Source organism: Octopus bimaculoides, chromosome 4, assembly GCF_001194135.2.
Source record: "Octopus bimaculoides isolate UCB-OBI-ISO-001 chromosome 4, ASM119413v2, whole genome shotgun sequence".
In the NCBI taxonomy this organism is placed as follows: domain Eukaryota; kingdom Metazoa; phylum Mollusca; class Cephalopoda; order Octopoda; family Octopodidae; genus Octopus; species Octopus bimaculoides.
The window spans coordinates 131689735-131695528 of NC_068984.1; the positions used below are offsets into that span (position 1 = coordinate 131689735).

The window sequence follows — 5794 nt, forward strand, 5'->3', positions numbered from 1 at the left end:
ATATATACCGGAGTAAGCACATAAAATGTGCAACAAGGTTGAAAAAAGAGTACTCAAATACCAGAGGTAGAGTAATATGCTTTATTTAAAAGCAGCAAAAATATAACAAAAGACTGTTACTCTGAGTTTCACGTTCCCGTTCATCGAACAGTTTTGTTAGAAATGGGAAAGGAATAACAATGCAATCAAAAGTAATATATATATATATATACACACATATATATACATATATATACATATATATTTTTGTCCACCTGTTGTAAACTCTCATGTTCTCCATCTACCTGACTCTTATTCTCCTTTTTCCATTTGTGCTATTTCCCTCAAATATATAAATGTGCATGTGTGTGTGCCATGTAAAATGCACCGAGTCTACTCTGTAGAGCAGTTGGTGTTAGAAAGAGCTTCCAGCCACAGAAACAATGCCAAAACAGGCACAAAGCCTGAGCAGCTCCTGTCAAACTATCATCCCATGCCAGCATGGAAAATGAATGTTAAATGATGATGATATTTCTCTCTCTCTCTCTATCTCTCTCTCTCTCTCTCTCTCTCTCTCTCTCTCTCTCTCTCTCTCTCTCTCTCTCTTTCTCTCTCTCTTGTCAGACAACCTTGTACTTCTTCTACAGCAAGACACCTGTTTCTGTCTCTCTGTCTCACTCTAACGCTTTTCATCATCTGACACAAGATCGTCTCCTCCAATGCCTCCTCCCGTTTTGAAATTTTTTTTTATTTTTGTTTTGCAAGTACTTGGTGACCCTGTCAGTGCAGGTGCCACTTAAAAGCACCCAGTCCACAAGTGGTTGGTGTTTGGAAGGGCATCCAGCTGCAAAAACCTTGCCAAAACTGACCTAGCCTGTGCTTGTGTCACATAAAAAGCACGAAGTCCACTCTGCTGAGTGGTTGGTGTTAGGAAGAGCATCCAGCTGTAAAAATCCTGCCAAAACAGTCACAGATGTATGGTGCAGGCTTCTGCCTGGTCAGCTCTTATGAAATGGTCCCACCCATGCTAGCATGGAAGGTGGACGTTAAACAATGATATGACTGCCTTTTTTGTAATTTCCAAATACCAAATCTACTTGTAAAGGTTTGGTCTGCCCAGGGCTATAGTGAAAGACACTTACTCAAAGTGCTGCTCAGTGGGATTAAACACAAGACTACATGGCTGGGAAGCAATCTTCTTAATCACCAGTCCATGCCTACCCAAATACTAAATCATGAATTTGTATATACTCTTTTACTTGTTTCAGTCATTTGACTGCGGCCATGCACCTTTAGTCGAGCAAATCGATCCCAGGATTTATTCTTTGTAAGCCTAGTACTTATTCTATCGGTACCTTTTGCCGAACCGCTAAGATACGGGGACGTAAACACACCAGCATCGGCTGTCAAGCGATGTTGGGGGGACAAACACAGACACACAAACACATATATATATACATATATACAACAGGCTTCTTTCAGTTTCCGTCTACCAAATCCACTCACAAGGCTTTGGTCGGCCTGGGGCTATTAGTAGAAGACACTTGCCCAAGGTGCCACGCAGTGGGACTGAACCCGGAACCATGTGGTTGGTAAGCAAGCTACTTACCACACAGCCACTCCTGTGCCTTATTATAGAGTATTGTTATAATTCATCTGTTTAAAATGTTAGTTTTGTGCATATAAAATGCCAAAAATGTCTAGCTGTTTGTTTACTTTGTGAATAGAAAGCATGACAATGAATTTACCAAAGAGGTGTTTGGTATGAAAATGAATTTATTGACGAAGTATGATTTGGCTGGCAAGATAATTAATTGCTTAATGATGAAATTAACTGGCTAGAAAAATTATAGATAATGTATTTACTGCAATCTAATTATCCACAATGAATTTATGAGATGTGTGAATTCACTTGTGTGATGTATGTATTTGTCCTGTATGCATGTATCCATATCTATTTAAGTGTGTCTATACATGTGTCAAAAAATACATTTATATATGTGTTTGTATGGTTGTATGCATGTGTGTATGTGTGTGCATGTGTGTGTATGTGTGTGTATGTGTGTCCATATAGATTTGTGTAAATATATGTGACTATATATATATATATATATATATATATATGTGACTATATATATATATATCATCATCATCATCATCATCATAATCATTATCATTTAACATCTGCTTTCCATGCTGGCATGGATTAGATGGTTTGACAGGAGCTGGCTAGGCAGAAGACTGCACTGTTTGTTTCGGCAGGGTTTTTATACCTGAATGCCCTTCCTAACACCAATCACCTCACAGAAATTATTGAAATTAGTAATTACTCATTTTACCCCATTCTAGACATTTTTGGAAACTTGAAAATGATCAAATTAGACATTAGTGTGGGAGAAAATTGACTTGGAGACATTAAGTCTCCAAGAAAATCCAACAGAAAAAAGAATATTGATTGTAAAAAAAAAAAAAAAAAAAAAAAAAAAAAAATCATCCAGAAATATTTTAGCGACCTCAATTACAATCGGGTCAAAACTGAGGGGAAATTTCTTGAAAGAAAGTACCTGTCATCTATGTTTCAGACTCTCTCAACTTCAACAAATATGCAGACCAATTTTTACTCCAAGAGATAATGCAACAATGCAAAATTATGATGCAATACTTGCAACGTAGTGACTTCAAACAGGTTGGGAGAAAATAATGAGAGTTCAGAAATTACTCATTTTACCCCGGTTACAAACCCACCAACATACACACCCAATACCTTCCAAGAAAAAGAACTTAAATGAAAATAAGGTCTGGTGTTTTTTTGTTTTTTGTTCCTTACTTATTTTTCATTATATATTTTGGTGGGCAAAAACCGATCTATTTTATGTGTCCTTGAAGGATGACTAGCAAAATTACCAATGATAAGATTTGAACTGAGAACGTAAAGAACCGGAAGAAATATTTTTTTATTTCTTTACTGCCCACAAGGGGCTAAACATAGAGGAGACAAACAAGGACAGACAAAAGGATTAAGTCGATTATATCAACCCCAGTGCGTAACTGGTACTTAATTTATCGACCCCGAAAGGATGAAAGGCAAAGTCGACCTCGGCGGAATTTGAACTCAGAACGCAATGGCAGGCGAAATACCGCTAAGCATTTCGCCCGGTGTGCTAACGTTTCTGCCAGCTCGCCGCAAGGCCTTTCGTCCGACGCTCGTAGCGAATGTGCCAATCCCACCAACCAATGTCAAACTGTCGCAGTTACCGTTGGTATTCGACGACAAAATTCAATAATTACTGACGAAATACGTGTCGTTCAAACCACAGTAGCGAATGTTTCTAATCATTTTTCCTACAACGTTTCACAGATTAAGAAGATACGGTCTTTATCTCCTGGCGTGGTAAGTAAACACCAATATTTAATTGCATCTTGCACTTTAGGAAGGACGCTCCAATGGTGCCGCGATTATTTCTATTACTTTTATTGAATTTCATTATTTGTTGAAGCAGAAGCATGTGGTGAGTTATTATAAGTAAATCCTCATATAGAAAACGTATGATGTTAGACATAAATGTCATTTATTAACATAGATATTCGTATATTGAATAAGTTTTATGCTCATACAGAATCACGGTTTTATCAAAGTTACAGAACAGAAGAATTTTGTGGAAAAATTCTTAAATGAAATTAAGTGTTTTCTTTTAATTATTTTTTCCCTCCTCTGTTGTTTTCAACAGGAGCTTTTTGAGAAACGTGTCGTGAATATTTTTAATCACTTTTCAGATATATTTTTTGTAGAAATTTTTGGGATTTAAGATAGTAAATATATTCATACATATTGGTTGATTTGCATGGCATTTTTTTTCACTTTCATTTTCGTCAAAATAAGTTAGCTTTTGAAAATCAATTATATAAGTTATTTCTTTATATGTTTCTCGAAAGATCTATTTTAGGACAGGGTTTAAAAGATGTATTTTTTTAATTGTAGTTTTGAGGTAATTTAATATTATTTTTTTAAAGTCTGGTACTTAGACTAATAGAATAAGTACCATGCTTAAAAATATGTTTTGGGGGTCGATTTCTTCGACTAAAATTCTTCAAGGCAGTGCCCCAGCACGGTTGCAGTTTATTGTTTCAGTCCAATGACTGAAAACACATAAGATAAAAATACATATTTAGTGGTTTCTGTAAACTGATGTGACTCTATTCTTTTTCTCTAGCTCCCCTGCTCAACATTAATTTATTAATTAAAGTTTATTCCCTAATATTCATATTGAATGTCATGTTATTTTTTTTTTAAAAAGCAAGAAGAAAAAAAAGTGTCTTCTATATTCTTGCCAACCCCTGAACATCTTGCAGTATTTAAACGATTATATCATATCTCAAAATTAAATTAATAAATGCCAAAAGCTTACAATCTTTAACAGCCCCTATTCCAGATCACAACTACAAAATTTTTTTATTATGCCCCATAGTCCGGGTACACCTGTCCTTTCGTCATTCTTATTCAATCTCGACCTTTCTAAACACATCACTGACACTTATCCCCAATTATTTAATTCCTCCACACAATTACAACCGTGTAAGAGACCCACCACGTACAGGAGCTTTTTATATTTCTTTCGGCATCAACCATCAGATATGGAAGACCATGAAGTCCTGTATGTTCCGACTTCCTTCTTCCAAATAAACCAGGAGTCGGTAACTTTTCTTGTGATTTTTAAAAAATCATATTTGCTTATGGTTCTCATGTGAATCATATCAACTCTGACAAAGGTATTATACATATATAATATCTCTGTGCAGTTTGCTATGTCCGTCATTTGGTAATACTTAATGTAAGCACAAATGACAAAAGTGATGAGACACGACTACCTAAAAGCTAGTATACATTATACTTGAAAAAATTTAAAGAGAAGGTTAGAAACCCACAGATAGCACCTGGCCCGCTTGTTGTCAACCACTGGATATTAAAAGAAATGGTTATATATATTTTTATTAATGTTAATATTGAGTGTCTTAAGTGACCAGTAATAAAGTCACAATTATTTATGGTGGCCGATAATAAAGTCACAGGGACAAAGAAGTCACAATTAATTTATTGGATCCGGACAAAACCCTTGACTTATTTTTATCTAGATTTGGTCACACGTATATATTCCGCATTTTAACGTGTATAAGGAACCATTTTTTTGTCAAAAATTAGGTTAAAAAATTATGGGAGTTTCTTATAGATGAATAGTATTACAATCCCTTACAAAAACATTTCTTCCAAATTTTAAGCCCCCAAAATTAGGGTTTCCTAATACACGTTAAAATCCAATAATCCCTGGATGGAGTTTAAGGATTTTTGTTATTATTTCTATATTTTTCCTACATTATATCAGTACAGGTCAATGCCCCCCCCCCCCAAAAAAAAACTGGTTCACCGGTGAGCATCATTAGTCTGTGGCCGGCATAATGGGATAGGAGCTTTATTTGCATATTCAAAATGTTGGATCTAGTTCAAAACGGGGGCACCAGTTTTCATTTATGTTTTATGTAGTGTTTTTGGTACCGAAAGACTTTCAAACTTCGTATACTTATCTATTTTGTGTTATAGAACAGAAAAAAATTTTTGTATTCGAATTAATTTCATGTAAAAAATTGTCTTATTTCGATAATTTCAACCAATCACTGACAAGTATTCAGCTGTTTATAGTTACTCCTTTGGGAGTTTAAGCGGTGTAAAGCGTATTTAATCTCCATTACTTCTGACATTTTGCAGAGAGGCAACACACGTGTGTTCGTTTTCCCTAACCCTAAAAAACCAGGCCTTGTGCCT

At 35.4% G+C, this 5794-nt stretch overlaps 1 protein-coding gene across 1 annotated transcript in view; it reads left to right on the forward strand.

Moving 5' to 3' along the window:
* The first annotated feature begins 3231 nt into the window (after positions 1 to 3231).
* Positions 3232 to 5794, forward strand: part of LOC106876440 (zinc finger protein 236) — a 194159-nt gene continuing 191596 nt past the window's right edge. Inside the window, exon 1 of the mRNA XM_014924998.2 lies at positions 3232 to 3370. The gene's annotated coding sequence lies outside the window, so the exon portion shown is untranslated. The remainder of the gene's footprint in view (positions 3371 to 5794) is intronic.